The sequence below is a fragment of the Loxodonta africana genome, chromosome X, assembly GCF_030014295.1.
Source record: "Loxodonta africana isolate mLoxAfr1 chromosome X, mLoxAfr1.hap2, whole genome shotgun sequence".
NCBI classification, from domain to species: domain Eukaryota; kingdom Metazoa; phylum Chordata; class Mammalia; order Proboscidea; family Elephantidae; genus Loxodonta; species Loxodonta africana.
In genome coordinates, this window is record NC_087369.1 from 21,340,092 (window position 1) to 21,363,971 (window position 23,880).

The following is a 23,880-nucleotide window of genomic DNA, read 5'->3' on the forward strand; positions in this document are numbered from 1 at the left end:
TGACCGTGGCCATGAAGAGAACTGAGTGATACATAAAGGCCACCGTACAGCTCTAAGTGTCAGCCTCTCCTACTTTTTGAACATTGATAAGCTATGGCCAACCAGAGTCAGCCCTTAAAAGCCTTCTGGTTTATATTCTTCTCAACAAGGGTTTAGAGACATGTATTCCCAAATTACCATTATGCTCACAATTATACTAACCAAAATGAAGATGGTTAAATTCATTTACAGTATTCAAATAAGTTTCTCTGGTTTTTGAACGCTTAACAAAGAAAAAAATAAAGGTGGCAAACTAAAATAAAGACAATGATCGTAGGCCAGAGGTCGCAAACTACAGCCCACCGTCTGTTGTTTGTTTCCACCACCTATTTTTGTAAATTAAGCTTTATTAGAACACAACCACATTTATTTATTTAAGTATTGTCTACGCTACAACAGCAGAGTTGAGTAGTTGTGACACAAACCAAAGCCTAAAGTATTTATTATCTGGCCCTTTACTGAAAAACTCTGCCAACTCCTGTCCTAGGCAGACTCTAAACCTGATGGCTGATACAATTATTTCGAATTACTTTAATAATTGACTTAAGTCTTTTCAAAAGCATTAACAGCCCCAAACGATAGTAAGTCACAAACAGCAGGTCTGTCCACAGGAAATCTTCCCAAAGGAGCAGGGGGTTTCTGGGCCTGCCTGGATCCATGATCACACCCATTGGGACAGAGAGGGAACTAAAGGGCTAGATCCAAAGTACAGCTGAATGGCAGGAAGGGCTCAAGGATAAGGAATGTTTGCTTTAGAAAGAGGTTTAGGAAGACGATGGGGTAAGAAATGGAGAAGGGCTCACTCTATGGGTTGAACATGAAGATGGCAAATTGAATAGGGGGCCAAGATTTAGCCTGAGCATAGGGCAGAGATGGAAAGAAAACAACAAAAGCTTGTTAAAACATAGCCAGTGCCCGCACTTGCCCAGCAACTTCCTACACACCCGAGTGCTAGTTACCGTCTCCAATGCTCTGCTTGCTGGCTCTGTTCATAACAGCCTTGCCCTCCCTCCCTCACTAGGGCCCCACCGGAAACCAGCAACTGGGGCTGGCACTTTGCTGGGTTCAGGGTTTCAGGTGGTATTTCAGAGACCTAACCAGACACATCTCCGCTGCTGGGCCAACTAGGGCACCTCTGTACCCCACACAAAGCTGTGTACATGTGTGTGCATGTGTTCGTACATGCACACCCACCTCAGCAACCCCAGCACTTGCTAGAACAGCAGTTGCTGGGGTTCCTAGCCTCACAGGCAGATGGCATCAGGAGGAAATCTGCAAACACTGCCCGCCTGATCCACACGACGGGTGCTCTCAGTGATGGCTGCCAGCCCACTATGGCTCTAAAGGTAAAGAAAATGAGCCACCGAGGGGGGTCAGTCCCCTACAGTGCTTCTCAGGGGGAGAACTGTTGCTCTGACCTTACTTGCTGTCATAGTGTGGACACACTGTACACACACAAATATCTCACCTAGACACAATGTCATGTGGTAACACAACATTTAACCTCACCATGGAGTAATTTAGTTTGTTGTAGGCAACACTGCAAGAGTTTGCTTAGCACTAATTGCTAATGGGGGGCAGTGGTGGTTCAGTGGTAGAATTCTTACATTCCATGCAGGAGACTCAGGTTCGATTCCCAGACAATGCACCTATGTGCAGCTCATCTGTTAGTGAAGGCTTGTGTGTTGCTACAATGCTGAACAGGTTTCAACAGAGCTTCCACATTACGACAGGCTAGGAAGAAAGGCCTGGCAACCTACTTCCAAAAATCAGCCGAAGAAAACCCTATGGATCAAAATGGTCCAATCTGCAACCAATCATGGGGGTGGCGCAGGACCAGGTGGCATTTTGTTCCATTGTACATGCGGTTGCCACGAGTTGGGGGCAACTCAACAGCAGCTAACAATAACAACCTCTAATGGCACACACAGAAGGGTGAGGGAAAAGGTGCAGATATTGAGAGGCAGTGGGGAGTAGATGCACTGGAGAAAGCCTCCGAAGTCATGGTTGTCAGAGTGTGTGCCACCCAAGGCTTCATAAGCAGCACACTGGGCAGCTGGTTTGGAACAACTGGTCTTATCAACAGCAAGCACCTAAGAGGTGAGAAACCAGTGCCAGGAGAGAGACAACTCCTGGTCTTATAAATGCCAGATTCCGTCATTCCCTGAATGATCGTTTACATTTGCCAGACAGAGAAGCCTAATGAGTGAATTTCTTAAGTTGTTTCTTAGATGGAAGCAGGGAAGAGAGAGCACTTAAAATATGTCTTGCATTTGATTTCAGAGAAACCAGTCAGACACATGGACACGGCAGTGAACTCTGCAGACTTGCCACCTGGACAAAACCCAGATACTCCAGGCTCAACACAGCCGACCCAAACCTAGCACCCTCCTTCCAGCCTGCCCCTTCTCCCGAGTGGACTGTCTTGTTTGACATTCCATCATCCACCCACTTAGCCAGGCTGGAAAAACTCAGCATTAACCCCTGTATCTAACCCGTCATCCAGTTCAGCTGTTTCTACTTCCTCACTCCCTCTGTTTCTCTCCATTCCTCCTGTACAGCCTTAAAAACATGAATACCAGCTAATATTCAAGTGCTTTACCATGTGCCAAGCCCTGCTCTAAGGGTTTCACCTACATTATGACATTTAATCTGCACAACAGCCCTATGAAGTCAGTACTATCATTATCCCTATTTTACAGATACATACGCCTTTTTTTTTTACGCCAAGACACAGAGACCTAACAAAACTGACTCGAGGTCAAACAAGTAGCAAGGCCAGAATTAGAATCCAACCAGTCTAGCTTCAGATTTACCACTCTTCTCCCAAGTCCTGCCTCAATTACAACAATGTTCTCCTAACCTCTCTCCCTGGCTCCAATCTCTCCCCTCTCAGTTTAGCCTCACGCTGCCACAGGGATCACTTCCCTAAAACAAGTGTCTGCTCTTGTCACTTCCCTACTGCAATTCTCCAGTTGCTACCAAAAGATCACAGGACAAACTCTTTAGTTCAAAAATCTTTCAAGATGCAGAGCAAGCCACTCATCCCTGTGCACTTGCTTCTGGCTAAAAATAGCTGACATGTGTGCTGACCCCATGATAGCAATTACTGTGCAAATCCGAGTGAGGGAGGGTGCACTTCTCAAACACCGCCTTGAATGTGCAGCATTCTGATGTCATGGGCTCCTATTGGTAGGTTCTAAAAACTGGTGACAATGCTGGCAATGATCCCACCTTACACTGGCAAAAGCTTATAGAAATTAAAGGACTTCAGCAGATACTTTCTTACTTGCTCCTCACAATAACACTGCCAGGTAGACAAAACTGAATTTGCCAGGCTGACAATTGCTGACACATAAGAATAGCTGAGACCTGGTCAGAGGATGCAAGATGAGTCAGAGGTCCAAAATACACCCAGCTCCGGAACCAAACCCTGGCCCTTCCAGGCAGCACTCTCCTGCTACACCTCACCTCCCGGGAGGAGCCAATGTTATGACTACAGGAGAGAGGCTGAAAACCACCCTGCCTGTGGTTCCAGGGGGAATCTGAGTTTCCCTCTGCACCTGGAGAATGCAATTCACTGTTTTATCCATAAGCCAAAGGGGCCCTGGTGGTGCAGTGGTTGAAGCGTTCAGCTGCTAACCAAAAGGTCGACGGTTCCAATCCACCAGCCACTCCATGGGAGAAAGCTCTGGCAGTCTGCTTCCACAAAGATTACAGCCTTGGAAACCCTATGGGGCAGTTCTACTCTGTCCTACAGGGTCACTGTAAGTCAGAATCAACTCAACGGCAATGGGTTGTTTTTTTTTTTTTTAATCCATAAGCCTAAGAGTAAAAAAGAAAAAAAAACTATTGCCATCTACTCTGTCCTACAGGGTCACTGTAAGTCAGAATCAACTCAATGGCAATGTTTTTTTTTCTTTTAATCCATAAGCCTAAGAGTAAAAAAGAAAAAAAACTATTGCCATCGAGTCAATACCAACTCATAGCGACCAACAGGACAGAGCCGAACCAACCCAAAGGGTTTCCTAACTATAAATCTTCACAAAAGCAGACTGCTACATCTTTCTCCCACATAGCAGCTGGTGGGTTTGAACCGTTAACCTTTTGGTTAGCAGCCAAGTGCTTAACCACTGCATCACAGGTACTGAGGCCCAAATCCATGAAGTCCCTCATCATCCACATAAAAAAGCAAAGGGAGCTGCTTTTTTCCTGCACAGGAAGGTGGACTTGGCCTCCCGCAGGTCTGAGAGCCGTAGAGTTGCTCCTGCCTGTGTACAGCTGTCAGTATCCTTGTACCTGGAGCTCTCCAAGGTTCTGATCCAGGTCAGCGGGACTGTGGATTTCCTGGGGCTGGGCTTTCCTAGCCCCAATCCTCAGTCTCAGCTTTCTGACCACTAGGCCTATAATTTTAACCATTTATTAAGAACCTGAGTCCTACTGTACTGTCTCAGCGGTAGAGTCCACGCGCTGGGCCGGAACTGTGGGCCATGGGGGCTTAGAGAGGTTCATACCTGCACATACGTATAAATCAGCAATGATTTTACTTGCTTAAAGACACTACAGAATAGACAGGGTATTGGCAAACCTCTTTAGGAGGTAAGTGAAACCCAGCTTCTCTTTATTTCAAATCTGATGCCTTAACTATGGAAAACTCGACATGCATGATAAAACCGAGGCCATCAATAAGATATCAATGCTGCAACTACACCTGAGCTGTGTGTCACAAAGACCACCTAAGAGAAGGGGGAGAAGACTGCCTCACACCATTCCTGCTTCCCCAAAGTATCATGCTGAACACAGCCTGCGACGGCTCATTCACATTCAGAGGGCATAAATAAATAAATAAATAATGCCATTCTAGCAAAAATTCTCCATGAACATTTGGCAGCCTGCACACAGCAGCCTCGCTGGGCAAATGCATAATTTGTATGCAACTGGGAGCTAAACTAGGATATTCTGCTTTCTGATAAACTGAGCTGCCTGCATGTGGCTGGCTGCTGAGCCTAGTCAGCTACCTCTTTCTCCTCTCTCTCCCCACTCACCACATACTACGCAGGTCCTGGGCAGGGAGGGGGGGGTGCTGGCTGGGTTGAATCTTAATTTCTTTGAAGTAATTGGTCAGTCTCTAGCCAAAATACTACATGATAAAACACCAACAGAGGTCTGCTTTGGGAAACCCCTTCCTCCCCTCATCTTCTATGCCTTCCGCCAACCGTAGCCCAGGTTAAGACACAGGCTTCATGGCGAATGGAGAGAACGATGCTGTGAGTCAGAAAACCAGAAGAACTAGTTCTGACATCATCATTAACTAGGTGTGTGAGCTGGGGGCACAAGTTACCTAGGGCCTCTAAAGCAGCTCTTTTGTCACCATTAAATAATGAATTGCAGAGTAGCACACAAATTCAATATATTACTTATTGTCGTTATTAAATAGCAAATGCTATTAAGACAACTACACAGAACAACCCAGATGAATTTTGCAGTCACAACACTGAGTAAAAGAAGCCAGGCACAAGAGTGTATATTGTACGATTCCATTTATATGAAGTTCTACAACAGGCAAAACTAACCAATGGTGAGACATGTCAGAATAGCAGTTACCCTTGGAAAGGTACTGACTAGGAGGGGGTACAGGAAAGATTGCTGGAAGGATGAGAATATTCTATAATTCGGTCTGGGTGATGGTTACACAGGTGTAAACATACCTAGAAATTCACTGAAGTATCTTTCTAAGATCTGTGCACTTTATTGTATGTGCATTTCAATTAAAAAAAAACAATAGAAATGATTACACTGGAAGATGATTCTTTCAAATCTAAATGGGCTGATATTTTGTTCTAAAAAAATATTTTGTTCTAGAAGGTCAAAAATATGAAAATCTAGTGCCTGGGTATTATAGTGTTCATCTGGGGGGTACAAATCTTGCTGGGATCAATATTGTGGGCACAGATAGTCAGAATGTGTCAGGTGCAACCTATCAGGTGAGTGAGATGAGGGACATCTCATTGACACACTCAGCAGAACCGCCCGGCTCCCCTACAGCACCCTTCCTCTCTACCTCAGCTGCTGTCCTCCTATCCTGCAATATTTCCTTTTCTCCTGCCACCAATAGCGCAGGCATAGAGAGAGCTGGTGCCACTGGCTGGCACCAGGAGGAGCTCAACGCTTCCCTGGCCTACACTGTCTATTCCGTCATCTTGGCTCCGCCCTCTCCCTGGCCTACTGGGAATGCTGTTCCTGGTGCAGGGAAAAGGGTGTCATTTGCCAGCCACCCTCAAACCTGGGTCTGCATACTTCTGGAGGAAACCTGGGTCTGCGTACTTCTGGAGGAAACCTGGGTCTGTGTGCTTCTGGAGGCAACCTGGGTCTGCGTACTTCTGGAGGCAACCTGGGTCTGCGTACTTCGGAGGAAACCTGGGTCTATTCCTTTCTGGAGGAAAGACCTCCTTTAGAGCACGACAGGTTTCTGGGGACCGCAGCTGTGCTTCACCCCCCACGTGTGTGCTGGTTCATGAAAATCATTTTACAAAATTACCACTGCTAGAAGATAAAAGGAAAGCACTAAATAAGTAAGTAAATAAATAAACTCTTACCCCTAATCTACTGGACCGAGAGAGTTATGCATAGACACAGAACCCCAGAAACAGCACACTACTCCCCATGTGCGTGATGGATTCCTGCACCACCCTCCACCTATGCAAAGCAAGTCTGCAGAGCAGCAGCCCTGGTGAGTGTGTTCCCCGCACGCAGACAGTGTGCTTTCCCAGCATTTGGCTCCCTTCACAAAAGCCAAACCAGGCTCAAAACATCTGGAAAGACACCGCAAGTATGTGGAAAGCAGTGGCAGAGAGAAAGCGGTGCCTCAGCTGCATCCGTAAGATTTCTGTTTCTTTACAAAATACATGCTGTTGCTGTTTGCCGTCTAGCTGATTTCAACTTGTGGCGACCCTGTGTGTGCAGAGAACTGCTCCATAGGCTTTTCAAGGCTGTGATCTTTCAGAAGCAAATCGCCAGGCCTGTCTTCTGAGGTGCCCCTGGGTGGGTTTGAATCACCAACCTTTTGGCTAGTAGTTGAGCACTCAACTTTTTCTGTCACCCAGTCAACTGTATATATATATATATATATATATATATATATATATATATATATATATATATACACACACACACATACATACATAAAGTAAATATGGCAAAATACAAGTACTTGATAAAGCAAGGTGGTAGGCACATTGGTATTTATTATTCAGTCTCTTTTTCCATACGCTTAAAATATTTCCTAAGTTCCCCTCAAAAACTACATCATGTAACCAGGCTGATGTCTCGCTTTCTTATATTTACAAAATATGCTGCCACTTAGCAAAGTGGCATATAAACCCAGTGCCGTCGAGTCGATTCTGACTCATAGCAACCCTATAGGACAGAGAAGAACTGCCCCATTAGAGTTTCCAAGGAGCGCCTGGCAGATTCGAGCTGCCGACTCTTTGGTTAGCAGCCGTAGCACTTAACCACTACGCCACCAGGGTTTCCAAGTGGCATACACACTTAAATATATACCTAAGACGTTTTCAGCTCAAAGCTAACGAGAAAAAGTTGTTTTTTTTAAGGTAACAGGATATTTATTATATTTCTGCATAAATCTTCAACTACATATTTGCAATATCATATATTTGCAGCATTATCTCCTGAGAATAACTGATCCCACAAGCCCTGGCAAGGAGCTGTCAACCTGCAGGATGGGAACGAACACTGGAAAGAAGGCACCCAGTGCTAGATCCTGGACAGAGCTGAGAACTGCTACTTCTGTGTCCAAGGAGATAATGCTGTGTCCTGATGGATGCCACAATTACTGACATGGCCGTCCATGCCTTTGGTCTGTCTATGGCCCACTAAACATCTAGAATGTTACCATTTGATCAAAACTGTGTCGATACAAACCATCTGTTTCAACATGCTTTAGCAGGCACTTAATAAATATTTGTCAAATGAGCAGCCCATTTAGTAGAGTGTTATGGGCGAGAGGACAATCTACAGCTGAAGGGGAGTATTTTGAATTCAGCCCCAAGCTGAGCCAACATGGAGATCTGTTGTTGTGCCTACAGCGATACCACTGGGGTTCATGGATCACAATCCACTTCTCATCTCACAGGCTTATGACCTGCGGTATGAACAGGAAGATACAATAAGAAAACGTGTGTGGTGCCTCACTTCGTTTTTTAAACAAGCAATACTTTCTTCTTTATTAGACTGGAAATGTTAGACATTCAAAATTAATTTACTCATTAAAAAATAAAACTTTAAAAGCACTAGAAGAAAACATGGGAGAATGATTTTACGGTCTTGACATGGGAAGGACTATTTCACACTGACACAGAACCCAGAAGCCACAAAAGGGCTGAAGAATTACAGAAAGCTACAGCATAGCAAAAAAAATTTTTTTAAATCAACAAAGACAAAATGCAAACTGGAGGAATACTGCTTGTTATATATAGAAAGCTCCTTCCACAAAGTATTAACCAAAAGACCAACGAACCCCTCCCCCGCAAAAAACAGCAAAGGATAGTCCACAGAAAAAAATGCAAATGACTCAGACATATGTGAAGGTGCTAAGCACACTCTTAAGAGAAATGCAAATTACAACGGGATTCACCTAACAATACCTATATAATGCTCACTACTTAGGACTCTATTCTTTTCACTGTTTTCTCATACCTAAAGTTGTAGCACTGACCTACCATATTAGAATAATCCTTATACATGTCTTCTCACTAGAGTCTGGGCTCTCTCAGAATACTCTGTCTTCACAGCACAGAGCACAGTGCCTGGCACATGGCTGGTATTCACTCAAAGAATCAGTATGAAGAACATGGGGCATGGCTGCACAAAACTCTCTAGAAGGTGTCCAGAAAGAGAGCAATGTACATAATTTGTTTAGTTACAATGATATCTTTTTTCAATTTGCCAGATTGGCAACGATCCCAAAAATGGATAATATAATTTTGGCAAGAGTGTAGGGAAAGAGACTCATACTTTATAACAAGAGTACAAATTGATATATAAATTGGTACAACCACTATGGGAAGTAATTTGGCAATTATCAAAAATTTAAACTTCTGTGCCTTTTGACTCAGTATTTCCACTTTTAGGAATTTAAACTACAAATACACTTGCACATGCACAAAACGGTGTATGTACAAGATAAATCATATGGCATTGCTGAAATTAGCAAAAGACTGAAAGAACTTAACTGTGTGTCAGTAAAGAACTGGTTACGTGAATTATGGCAAATCCATACCATGGAACTTGCTCCAAGAATGAGGCTAGTCTGTAAGTACCAAAATGGACAATCGCCAAGACATATTGTTAAGTAAAAAAGCATAATAATGTATGCACCATCAGTGTAAAGGTGTGCACACCTCCTTGTGCAGTGCAGAGGCTACAAATAACAAACTGGTAACTGAGGCTGCCTCCAGGGAGGGGTCCCGGGTGGCCAAGGGACAGGGGAAGTATGTATTTTGTCCCTTTTAACTGACAGCAGGTGCTTATGTTGTTAGCTATTCAAAATTTTAATTGATTTAAAAATTAAATAACTGAAACGTGCTTACTATTTCCAGTCCTAAGATACTGGCTGTTACTTTTTTTCTGAAAACAAGGAAGAAGTTGACACTGCCTCCTAATTAACAGTTTGGGTGTATCATTTCAATGGATAGTTTTAAAAATCCCAATACTACATGACAGCAGTTTATACTAACATAGATACAAAGCTTAAAAGCAAGCTCTTCAATGCAAATATTTCATCAAGGAAGGGAGGTATGAAAGTTGAGACATGGGGAACACCATCCCAGGCCCACTAATCGATTGATTTTACAATTATATGATACAAAATTCAAAAGTACTGAAATACAAGTATAACTAATGGGATGACAACAACCAAGAAAAACAAACACAAAGCATGTAAAGAGGCAACATTAAGTCTTTTTTCTAGATTTCTCGTGGGTAGAGTCCAGTTTGCTTTGGTGGCCAGAGTGCCAGTAACAGGTGCTAAGCAGTTTGGGATTGGCTAACTATGCTCAAAAGGGTTAACTACACCATACCAAATTAAGCTCCCTACGGGGAGGGTATTTTCCCCATCAAATTCTGTTCTAGAAATTAAAAAAAAAATGTTTGTTATAACATTATACCTACTCCATGAAGAAGTACCCAAATACAGGATTGTTGGATCACGTACTAGGTAAGCAGCTTGGTCTTGGAGAAAAAAAAGATGAAGTGGTGTCCAAGGTCCATAAGTCATTAGTGCCATTTTTTTTTTTACAGCTTTAATGATGACCCTTTGCTGGAATCCCTGCCACTGCACTGACCCCCAGTACTATAATTATGGGTCCTTGGGTTCGTCTCTCAGGTGCTCTGTGAGTGCCTCAAGGGTAAGGAAGGGGTAGGTCCCACTCATCTTTTATCCCAGAACCTGTATAGTGCTTTGCACCCAGTAGGTAGGTATTCAATGAATGTTAGCCGTTATCATCAGTGCTACTGTTCTTTTAACAGACACTTAAGTATAGGGTCACTATGAGTCGGAATCGACTTGACGGCAATGGGTTTGGGTTTGAGTACCTCCCACATGCCAGATATAAATGAAAGGAGTACATGAGTCTAATTCAATGTTAATTTATATAGCCGTAACTGTTTTGAAGATTAATAACATAACGGAAAGTTTTTAAAAACAAAAAGATCTTTTGAAAATATGCAATTAGCTTCCAATTATCAAGACTATACTAGGTTTAGGTTATACTATGGGTGAGGCACTGTTCTAAGGGCTTTAAACGGAAAAATTCATTTAAACCTTTTTTTTTTTTTTTAAGAGACAGGGGCCATTATTATCTCTGTTCTGCAGATGGGGAAAGTGGGTCCCAAGAGGTGAAAGCACAGTCAGCGCCAGGTGAGGACTGATGCCCAGACAGTCCTGTCTCAGAGTTCCCGTCCCTAGCAGTCACATCATACTCCCTCTCACACAACACACATGCGCGGTAATGCTGCTCTTGCGCCAAAGGGCCCACTTTCACACACTGCCATTGAAATGAGAGACTAGGGAAATGATAGAATAAACTTTCAGAAATGACCAGTGTAAGGACCAACAATTTGAAAGCCGCTCCCAAGGTAAAGAAAGTCTTGATTTTTAGCCACAAAAAAGTACCTGTTTACTGGCCATTGAAAGAATATTTATATACATTTCCATCCAGGATAACTCAATCATCAAAAATAAATTATTCCAAGCCTGTGACAAAACAATGCCATTTCATGCTCATTTCCTGATTAAAGCTTTTAGACAGCTGGGCATTTTCGTTTCTCAGAGCTGTAGGGAGCTATGCAAATTTCCAAGCAACACTCCCAAGATCATTAATCTAAGGAAAGCCTCGTGCCAACGGAATACCAGATTTTATATTGTTTCAGGAGAGAAGGGGACGGGCAGGTTAATCTAATTACCCTATGTGCGGCCACCAAAAAGATTAAATGCTAAACTATGTAATCAGAGGCTGGTGGGTTCGAACCACCCACCTTTCAGTTAGCAGCCGAGCGCTTAACCACTGCACCACCAAGGTTCCTTTCACAAAGGGAATGGAGGGGGTGAAGTTCTTACACTGCTTGAAACCAAATACTGTAGCAATAAAAATAATCATACTGAGCTTACAAATGATAGGCAAAGCATTTTAATTATCATGAGGAGCTAGGAGCATAACTATAAATCTCTCTTCACACACAAACGCACACAGACACAGAATCAATACAATTGGAAGACACTAGAAAATGTAGTAAGGATGGCTACCTAGCTATATAAAGTTGTCAGGAAGCACGCATGTACCCTGAAGCCATGACCATGTACTTGGCACTTATCACTCAGGGCTCATTCAGTTATTTCTCTTTCCAGTAGGGAGCAGCAAGCTTTGGAAAGAAAGCAGGAGCACTGGTCCAAGAAGCTGAGATCTGCATTTCAAGTTCTGGGTCTGATATTGCTGAGGGTCTAACCTTGGTGCTTCAGTTTTGTTAGTTGCAAAATGGGAAATTAAAACATTGTGAAGATCAAATGCAATCTACGGGTGAATGCCTACTCTCTGGGTCCCAGGTGTTTCAGGTTCCATCAGCAAAAATGGGGACCCTCTTGCCAACAGACGTGACACAGGTATTGTGGGGTAACTGAGTATTCAAAGAGAAAAACTTTCCAGTATACAGTTCCTAGTGTGGTTAGGTCTGGCAGAAATCTCAGAGAGTTAATGAGGGAAAGGGTATCATCTACTAAATCAAGGGAAGAAAACAAGAAAGAGAAGGATAAAGGATCCAAGACACAGGGTAGTCAACACAAGAGAGAGATGATGGGAATTTCCGGCCTACAGCCAGGCAGCACCTTAAAGAGAAGCCTGTCCAGACTGGAATAGAAAGTTGGAGAGTTCTAGAAAGAATTTTTCCAGACAAAAAAAGAGAGAGAAAAACATGGCTAAATTATATGACAAAAAAAAATTTTTTTTTTAACCATGTGATAATTGTATTAAGAGGCATTTTGTAGCCCTATGTCTTTCAAGGTATGAAAAGATTTGGGTATCCTAGGATACCTCAGACCACAGCCTTCAGTATGGATTATACCTCAACGTAAAGAAAACAAAAATCCTCTCACAATTGGACCAATAAGCAGCATCATGATAAACAGAGAAAAGATTGAGGTTGTCAAGGATTTCATTTTACTTGGATCCACCCACAATCAAAACCCAAGGATGCAGCAGTCAAGAAATCAAAAGATGCATTGCATTGGGCAAATCAGCTGCAAAAGACCTCTTTAAAGGGTTGAAAAGCAAAGATGTAACTTTGAGAACTAAGGTGTGCCTGACCCAAGCCCTGTTATTTTCAATCGCCTCATATGCATGTGAAAGCTGGACAATGAATTGATGCTTCTGAATTGTGGGGTTGCCAAAGACTATTGAAGATACCACGGACTGCCAGAAGAACGAACAAATCTGTCTTGGAAGAAGTACAACCAGAATGCTCCTTAGATGCAAGGATGGCAAGACTTTGTCTCACATACTTGGGACATGTTAAAAGGAGGAATCAGTCCCTGGAGAAGGACATCATGTTTGGTAAAGTATAGGGTCAGCAAAAAAGAAGACGATCCTCAACGAGATGGCTTGACACAGTAGTTGCAACAATGGGCTCAAGCATGACAACAATTATGAGGATGGCACAGGACTGGGGAGTGTTTCATTTTGTTGTGCATAGGGTCGCTATGAATCAGAACCGACTCTATGGGCACCTAACAACAACAACAACAACAGGATACCTCAACAAACAAGAGAAAGAATTATTATTTCTAGGGAAAAAAGTTACATAAGGAAATTAACATCTACTCATTTTAGGGAAACCCTGGAGGCAGAGTGGTTAAGTGCTACGGCTACTAACCAAAAGGTTGGCAGTTTGAATCCGCCAGGCGCTCCTTGGAAACTCTATGGGGCAGTTCTACCCTATCCTATAGGGTTGCTATGAGTCGGAATCGATTTGACAGCAATGGGTTTGCCAATATCAACATTGCTGTAATAAGTATAGGTTAAACCAAAACCTGAGATATGTACATAAAGGGAGGGTGGGTTATGGGGAGTAGGGTGAGTGAGCTAAAAGCTTCAACTTCTGTAATAGTTAACAGATAATGTCCTGAATTCATGAACCAAGAGACAGTGGTAATGCATGTTATTTAGAAGGATTGCAGCAAATGCTAGAAGGAACAGCCAGAACAAATAAAAAGTGACTGCCTCCTAGAAGCAAGACAAGGAGATGGGGAGAAGGGACAAGGAGTCACTGAATACTCTTAAGTCTTTTAGCACTATATGACTTTCTAAACTATACGTACATGTATATAGAAACATACATGTGTCTGTATGTATATATGTGTGTATCTATGTATAACTAATGAGAAATTAACAATTTTAAAGGTATACATGCTCATTCCAAAAAATAAACCAAACAGTAAAAAGGAATAAAAAGTAAAAGGTACAGGTGAGCCCATTCCCCAGTGAAACCCCATCCTTCCTCCCCTAAAAAAAAAAAAAAAAAAAATCCACTGCCATCAAGTTCCTTCTGACTCATGACGATCCCATGTGTTACCGAGTAGAACTGAGCTCCACAGGGTTTTCTTGGCTGTAATCTTTAGAGAAGCAGATTGCCAGGGCTTTCTTCCACAGTGCTGCTGGGTGGATTAGTAGCTGAGAGCTAACAGTCTACACCACCCAGGGATCTCCCTCTCCTCTCTTCTTGGTGCTGTTATTGTTGTTAGGTGCTGTTGAGTCACTTCCGACTCATACTGACCCCATGTACAACAGAACAAGACACTACCTGGTCCTGTGCCACCCTTACGGTCATTGCTATGTTTGAGCCCACTGTTGCAGCCACTGTGCCAATCCATCTTGTTGAGGGTCTTCCTCTTTTTCACTTTACCAAGCATAACGTCCTTTTCCACTGACTGGTCCCTTCTGATAACACGTCCAAAGTACATGAGACGAAATCTCACCACCCTCGCTTCTAAGGAGCATCCTGGCTGTACTTCCTCCAAGACAGGTTTGTTAGTTCTTTCAGCAGTCCATGGTATGTTCAATATTCTTCACCAACACCACAATTCAAAGGCATCAATTATTTTTTGGTCTTCCTTATTCACTGTCCAGCTTTCATATGCATATGGGCGACCAAAAATACCATGGCTTGGGTCAGGTGCACCTTAGTCCTCAAGGTGATATCTTTGCTTTCTAACACTTTAAAGAGGTCTTTTGCAGTAGATTTGCCCAATGCAAGATATCATTTGATATCTCGACTGCTGCTTCCATGGGCATTGATTGCAGATCCAAGTAAAATGGAAATCTCGACAACTTCCATCTTTTCTTTGCTTATCATGATATTGCTTATTGGTCCACTGGTGAGGATTGTTGTTTTCTTTATGTTGAGGTGTAATCCATACTGAAGGCTGTGGTCTTTGATCTTCATCAGTAAGTGCTTCAAGCCCTCTTCACTTCCAGCAAGCAAGGTTGTATCATCTGCACACTACAGGTTGTTAAATGAGTTTTCCTCCAATCCTGATGCTTTCTTCTTCATATAACCCAGCTTCTCAGATTACTCACTCAACATACAGATTGAATCAGTATGGTGAAAGGATACAACCCTGATGCACACCTTTCCTGATTTCAAACCACACGGTATCCCCTTGTTCCGTTCAAATGACTGCATCCTGGTCTATGTACAGGTTCCCTGTGAGCACAATTAAGTGTTCTGTAATTCCCATTCTTTGAAACATTATCCATAATTTGTTATGATCCACACAGTCAAGTGCCTTTGCATAGTCAATAAAACACAGGTAAACGTCTTTCTGGTATTCTCTGCTTCCAGCCAAGATCCATCTGCCATCAGCAATGATATTCCTCATTCCACGTCCTCTTCTGAATCTGGCCTGAATTTCTGGCAGTTCCCTGTTGATGTACTGCTGCAGCTGTTATTGAATGATCTTCAGCATCATTTTACTTGCATGTGATAATAACGATATTGTTCTATAATTTCCACATTCCATTGGATAACCTTTTTTTGGAATGGGCACAGATATGGATCTCTTCCAGTCGGGTGGCCAGGTAGCTATCTTCCAAATTTCTTGGCATAGAAGAATGAACACTTCCAGTGTTGCATCTGTTTGTTGAAACATCTCAATTGGTATTCCATCAATTCCTGGAACCTTGTTTTTTGCCAATGCCTTAGTGCAGTGACACAGGTATTGTTCCACCCTTAGGAGCTATTAATGAGTATTTTGTGTGTGTGTGTCCCCACTTGTTTTTAACACAAATGTGGTGTTTTGTATCTTGCTTTGTTCCATTTAACAATGTATCTTGGGCATCTTCTACTATCAGTTAGAGTTCTGCCCCTCTTCCTTATAGCTATGTACACTCCAACTGCATGGATATACCAGGATCAGAGTGGACAATTTGGTTATGTGGGAAAATATGTTTCTGGACATTAAGTCTGACCAATCAGAACCACCAAGATTCAAGAGTTCTAGGACATATGGCCACTGACTCTGCTTTCTACCCATCCACTCCCCAAAACTCTAACCCACATGCAAGTATCCAGTTGTCTTGGGTCTTTCACAATTACAATGTTACATTGAGCATCACTGTATATATAACTTTGCACTTATACACACATCTAACTGTGGGACAAATTTCAAAGTGAAATTTCCAGATCAGAGAATTGGTGGATCCTTATTTTGAACAGATAATGAAAAGCTGGCTTCCAAAAAGATTGTCTCAACTACCCTCCCATCAATAGCATGAAGCAGTATGGGTTTCCTCACATGGGGTATTTTTAAACTTTTTAATTTCTGCCAATCTGATAACAGAAAGTGATGGTATTTAATTTACATTCTTTAAAAATAAGGTTGATCAGTTTTTCATATGTTTACCATCCATTTATCTTTCTCTGTGACCTGCTTGCTCATGTTCTTTGTCCATTTTCCTACAGGGCACTTCATCTTTTGTCCCTTTCATTTCTCCAAGCTCTCTGTATATTAAGGAATTACCCCTTGGTCTTTCATATATATATTCCTTTTCGTGTTTGTCATTTGTCTACTGATGCTATTGATTCTATTTCTTTCCACATACAAGCTTCTAATATTCATGTAGTCAAAGCCATCAATCTTTTCCCTTAGGTCTTCTTAGATTCATGACAAGACTGCAAAGGCCTCCTCTACTCAAAGATCATTTAAAAAGAAAATTACCCATTTTTCTCTAACAATTTTATGGCAAAGGCTAATGCATATTATTGGAAAGCCTCTCACTCCCCACCCATCTCACCCCCAAAAGAAACATCCAGAAGCTTGGCTTGGAATAACTCATTATATGAATTACAAAACCCTGATTTAAAAAAAAAAAAACCTTTGTGTTACATGTCTAAATTCCAAAGCTTAGGTTTAGGATAACGAAGTATTTCATAGTGGGAAACTGCCCATTGACTGCAGCTAAGACAGGGGCCACTTCAAAAGATGTGCCTTTATTTAGCATAAACAGATTACAGATGAATAATATTAACCAATAGATTAACCAATAAGTCAAGACTAAATTTGGTCATCTCCTCTCAAAACAGACTGCCTGCTGTCGACCAAGAATAGGACGCATGCATCCTCCTGACTCAGCCATCTGGCTGGCAGCCTGGTGGAGCACACACCTGGCCCTACTCTGGCATGAGATCTGGCCACAAAATAGGGGCCAACACAACTGACACTAAAATCGCCAGGATGCTATTCCTTACCAGCCCCACAGTGGCAGGGATGGGAATGTTTCCTTAAAGATCTTTTCCTAGATTTAACCCTCTGGCTTCCAGCACAGAGAAGCAGGGGACCAAGAGAAAATGCCGTGGTGCGTTATCATACAATCCTTTAGCCAGGCAGTATGCAAAGCAATGGGGTTCAAGATGGCCCCTGCCTTCTCAGACTTCACCACATGGAGGGAGAGTGAACTCCACGTGGAGTGGGCAGCGCACCAGCTCTATGTCAGAGGCCAAGTCTCCAGGGAACCTTGCATAAGGGACTCCTCTCTGAACTCAATAGTCCTTGTGGTTGTTTCCTGGTGACTTAAACCAACAACAATTTATTCTCCTATAGCTTTGGAGGTCAGAAGTCCTCAAATCAAGGTGTTAGCAAGGCTGCGTTCCTTCTGGAAGCTCTAGAGAAGGTTTCCTTGCCTTTTCCAGCTTCTAGGAGTCACCTCCATTCCTTGGCTTATGGACCCTTCCTCCATCTTCCAGGCCAGCAGCATAGCCTCTTCAAATCTCTTTCTCTCTCTCTGTTTCCACCATCACTGACTCTGACCCTCCTGCCTGCCTCTTAATAAGGGTCTTATGAATACAACCCTCCCCATCTCAAGATCCTTCATCTCATCTGCAAAGTTCTTTTTGCCATATTAGGTAACACAGTCACAGGTCCTGGGGATTAGGGCATGACATCTTTGGGAGGCTATTATCCAGCCTACTACAAACCCCAATTATGAGATGAGAATAATGGTACCATCTAACTCAAAGGGTTGCTATGATGACGAAATAAAAGGATACACAAGCTGAGCTTAGAACACTGCCTGGCACATAATAAATGCTAGCTACTATTATCACATAGTATGAATGAAGGGTTACAGGAGAGAGGGAAGTGACTAAGGGTACCGGGACAACATACGCTGGGACCATGCATTCTGCCTGGTAGAAACCAGGGATGCCTTCCTCAAAGAGGTAACATACCAACATGGCCATAAGAGATGAGTAGGACTTGGAAGGGCTGAAAGAGCAAGCCCAGAGGGAAAATTCCTAATTTTCTTTCATGTTCTAACATCAGCGTTAACATCTCAGAAATCTTGTTTCTTTCCCAAGAAGCCACATCTGCTTTCGGACAGGAGCTGCGAGGTGATTTTTTTTCTTTATTTATAAGGAAACATGCTCAGCTGAATTTCTGAGTCTCCCTTTAATAAACAATTCACAAACTTTTTCCCAGAAAACTATTTTTAGCAGAAAAGGGGATTAAAAAAAAAAAAGGCAGCAGCAGTTCTTATTTAAAAATCTGCCCTCAAAGCTTGAAAATAGATCTCAAAGTTTTGTGACCAACATGGCCCACCATAGGCACACAACACCAAGAAGGCAAGCCCAGTCCACTCAGGGCCTCTGGTTCCTACAAGTCCACCTCTGTTTACCTCTGTTTCCTGAAATGCTCCCAGCAAATAGCAGGTGAACTGAATAATGAAGGCAAGACATTACTAGTAATGTTATTCTCAAGTCTCGTTTCAGACATGCTAGGGAACTGCAATAATTAACTGGCTGAGATACAGAAAAACGTCTCCACTTCCCCTCCATGATAAACCTTCTTCTGCCTCTGCACCAATCCAGTAGGTGAGGGTCAGTGAACACTGAGCTCCAGCATTTCTGACTTGGGGCTAATGTGCACTGAACCCAGAGCATGTTGGGGAGCTGGGCCAAGGAAAACAGGGAACGTTTTTAGGTCGCACGTAGGAGATACTTGTTCACAGCAATGCATCTCCTCAGTATCAGTTTTCCAGTTGACTACAGTCAAACACATGACACAGACACACAAAAGAAACACTCGGGCTGCAATTTATGAGACTTTTAGCCAGCCACAAACACAGATTAACAGAATAACATCTATTACCCTTCTCAGCTATGTTGTTGCTCTATGTCCATTTAGGCCAATCAGCTATAACCACCCTGGCTCAAGATTAAGCCTCAACAACAATCAGAAGAAGAAGGGAAAAAAAACGTTGCAGTGGAGTCGATTCTGGCTCCTGAAGACCCCATGTTTGTCAGAGTAGAACTGTTCCTTCATATGGTTTTCAGTGGCTGATTTTTCAGAAAGACCATCAGGGCTTTCTTCCAAGGTATCCCTGGGTAGACTAGAACCACTAACTTTTCAGGTACCAGGCAAGCACATTAAATGTATCAACCAGGGACACCTCAACAGTAAGAAAAAAAAAAAAAAAACCAAACCTGTTGCCATCGAGTCAATTCTGACTCATAGCAACCCTACAGGATGGAGTAGGACTGCCCCAGAAGGTTTCCAAGGAGTGGCTGTGGATTTGAACTGCCAACCATTTTGATTAGCAGCCAAGCTGTTAACCGCTGAGCCACCAAGGCTCCTCAACAATAAGAAACCCACTGCTACCAATTCCGACTCATAGCGACCCTACCGGACAGAGTAGAACTGTCCCATAGAGTTTCCAAGAAGCGGCTGGTGGATTTGAACTGCTGATCTTTTGGTTAGCGGCCGAATGCTTGACCACTGCACACCAGGGCCCCTAACAATAACAGGCACCCCCAAAAGGTTAAAAACAGAAAAGGCATATGTGTGACTCTGTTTAAAGGCTCCATGATATGTTGAAGAAAAAACAAAAAACCCACAGCAACATCTATTCAACCAAAATTAAGTGTATCATTACATGATTCACACCCAGCCTTATAAATGAGGTTAGACTTCCACACATATTGTCCACCACCCCAACAACCACTTAGGGTGAAGCTAAAGTCACCTAGAAGAACTGTCTCAGCCACACATCCTGGTGATGTGGATCATGAGTATGACATGGGCACACCACACAATCTCTCTTTTGAGTGGGCATTTATCTTTCCATTTAGATAACACGGGCCAAGGACTCCTTGAAGAAGAGAAACACACAAAATACCTATTTGTGGTGCCTATGGTTGGAAGAAATAGGATACGCTGAGTTTTCAACATGAACTAGATGCTCAAGATTGGAAGATGAATATGAAGTCAAAATTGTCTAAGAGTGATTCCTGATACTGCAGATTTCGGTGAGTAACTCCATGGCCTGATACATGAGTCAACGTGAGTGCACATTCATTATCGCAGACATTCCCTACATCCACAAAAGGCTACGTGTGCTGTTGGAGGCATGCAGGTTGAAAAGAGAGCGAGAACTCTGTATTTTCCCTCTTGCTTTCCTGTCCGCCCAAGTTCAGCACATACACTTTAAAAAAAAATTAGTAAGATCCTTGTTCTTTCCCACGTTTCCTCTCTTGAAATATGGAAAGTGTCTGTTAAGTAGGAAGAGGCTTGCGGCTTTATTTATAAGATTATACTAAACACCATTATTTTAAAGCTGCATTCTAATTTATTTTCCTTGCAAATAGTCACTGCATGATTTCGCTCCATTTCCAGTCAATATTATTATTGATTTAGCATCGCTTGGCAAACAAATAAAAAGACAAAAGGTCTTTACCTTGCAGTCACAGACACCCAGAGTGACAGGGCTATCTGAAAGGCTGAATTTACCCTTGACGTGTGCCAAAGTGCACACAGGGCAGCTCATGCTTTTCTCACGTAGAAAACTGGACTCGCAGTATGCGGCTTTAATGAGCCACATGGTGGACCTCTCATACCCCAGGTCAAGTACTGGAGTAATACGAAGAAATAAACCCTAGGGAAATCTCCAAAGTTAATACAACTATTGGCTCTCACCTCCTCTCTAATCAATATTGGGGTGCACTTCTAAATGGCAGATAAAACATACAGTATCATCTGGTGAAAAAATCAGAGCTCCAAATGTAGAATTTTATTCAGCTTCTCAGGTTGAACTCCGAGTATGATAACCTCAGCCACAATCTTCTTCTCCTGCTGTGTCATCAACTCATTCTAGAAAATATCACTTACAATGCATACAAACAGTAGAGACCAAGGGCTCTTCACCTGCATGGACAAGCACCTCAACTTAAAAATGAACCAAGATTAGGAACAGAAAATTCACCAAAGAAGAACTACATGTAGTCAACAGACATATGAAAATATATTACAACTTACTAGTAATCAGAGATGCAAATATCAAAGAATGGGATGTATTTTGGGACGCACTGAATTTTTAAGGTTGGTTCTACCCAGGGGTAGAAGGCAATCGAGCCTTCTCCTATGCTATGGCAGGAGTCTGAGATGACACACTTTGGGGAAGACCAATTGGAAATATGGATTATAAACCTAAAAAATAAGCAAAAATTAAAAACAACCATGAAAAGAAAACCCACTTATACGGTAACTCTACAGGTATTTACCCTAGGGAAGTAATTGTAGATATGCTCAAAGGCAGAGTTTAAAGGATGTTCACAATTGTTCTTTATAAGAAAATTAGAGCAAGATAAGTTATTAACATTGGGGATACAGGTTAAGTGAACAAATGGCACCTCATATAGGACCCTGTGTGTTCAAACTCCCATTACTGAGAGTAGCGGGGATCCTGGCAAGCCCTCAAGGCTCTGGAGAGGGATTTCCTGTGGACAGTGGAGAGGATGGGGTCTGGGCTCCCCACTCCTGTCTCGATGGAACAGCTCTGTTTTTATCTGTTCCGCCTTTGAGGAGAGGGTTCTTCAACTTTAAAAAGCTAGCAAAACATTATCGCTGTTGTACAAAACACAGTGACACTGTGTTAAAAAAATTGGTTACAAAACACTACCTACAGTATAATCCCACTTTTGTAGAAAAATAATGAACATACATATCCATGGTTAAGACAAGCTACTGGAAAGTTAAAAACTCAACCCTTAACCACAATTATCTCTAGGTGTTGGGATTAAAAAAAAAAAATCCCTAGGTGTTGGGATTACAGATGATTTATTTTCATCTCTAGTTCCTTTCTTCATTTTAAGAAAGAAAATACCTGTGTTGGTGGTAAAAAAAAATTAAGAGAATTCAAGACATTGGTTTAAAGTGGGAAAGAAAACAGGGTGACAGGAAAAAAATAGCTTAGGAAAGTTTCGAAGTTATTACCAAGAATAAAGACCCTTCTGCTTCTGGGCGCGATGATGTTAGGAGAAACCCATTTCTAGCAGTGAGCTCAACCAGCCGAACAGGAATCTATCAATAGAGTTAACGGTCACCTCTGGCAGCTTTGGGAAGCCTTGTGACCCTCAGGGCAGAACCAAGGGGGGAAAAAAAAACCATAGGAGAGAGGTCAAGCGGAAAGATATCAGTCAGAAAATTAAGGCCCAAACTGCTCAGGGCCAGTTTTGAAAAATTCAAGGGGAAAATTCTAGACGTAATAAAGGATATTTCCCCAGCTTCCTAAGCTACCACCCACGCTCCCCCCATTTCCTCTCCTTTGCAACGTAGAACACTGAACATGAAAATTAACGGGAGCTGTAATAATGAATGACTCCCAGGGGGAATGGTTTCTACACAAAAGAAAGTCAAAGGAAGCATTCAGAATTCTGGGAATACCCTATGGAGATGGGTGAGGAAGAAAGTAACACAAAATGAGAACCGAGTGGGTGGTCTGCCAGGGAGAAGGGTGGGCTGGAGGATGTAAACCACAAATTTACCATTATTCTGAAACTTCTAGCTATGTCTTCCTCCTGATCTTCTCCCACCCCAACAACAGGTATCATATGACCATGAGGAAACCTGTTCATTATGCAGGCTGTGAGGCATACCTATTTGTCATCTGCTCATAGCATTTTTACACTGGCTAGAAGTCAGATGTGGCACCAACCCAGCCCACTCTGCCTGGCAGAGTTCCTGGGGCAGCACATTTATTCCTGGAGACAGACACAGAGACAGAGTACGGAGAGGCACACACACACAGATGCACAACAGACACACAGACATACAGATGGACACACAGATGGCTACAGACCCACATACACAAAACAGACAGACACATGCAGAAAGACAAAGATGCACAACAGATGGACACAGACCCACGGACAGACATGAACCCATAGACCCACGAACAGACATAGGCCCACCCTGACACAGCTTCACAGATACAGATGAACAGCAAATGCACAGACAGACAGACACATGGAGAGACAGACACTCAGAAGGAGCTCCTGGGCATAGGTAGCCTTAACAGGTGTGTTTCATTCCTCATTTCACCTCCTGCTCACCGAGATGTCACTTATTTCAATGGCTTCTTTATCCTAGATCACAACTTGCTCTTTGGAGTTCTACCTCACTTCAGATTATTCAAGTTGGGCAGAAAATGTATTTTTGTTTTTTTCTAACTGTAAAGCCACAGGTTCGTGCGCCTACCTGAGTCATCCTGAAACCCACATTCTCTCGTCTTGTTTCACAGTTGTCAGCTCACATCTCTAAGCTCAAACGCACATTTTATCAAGCAATTCACAGGCATGTGTGTGCATGCAAACACACGCACGCGCACGCACGCACACACACACACATCTATAAGAACCCTCTTTTTAGAACAGCTAAATGAACAGCCAGGGCTCTGGATTGGCATTTCCTCCCCAGATTCCAGCTGACAGCAGCGGCAGCACGTG

The 23,880-nt window shown here is 42.7% G+C and overlaps 1 protein-coding gene across 4 annotated transcripts in view; it reads right to left on the minus strand.

Moving 5' to 3' along the window:
* SH3KBP1 (SH3 domain containing kinase binding protein 1) overlaps positions 1-23,880 on the minus strand; it is a 383,658-nt gene that overhangs the window by 230,656 nt on the left and 129,122 nt on the right. The gene's annotated exons all lie outside the window — the stretch shown is intronic.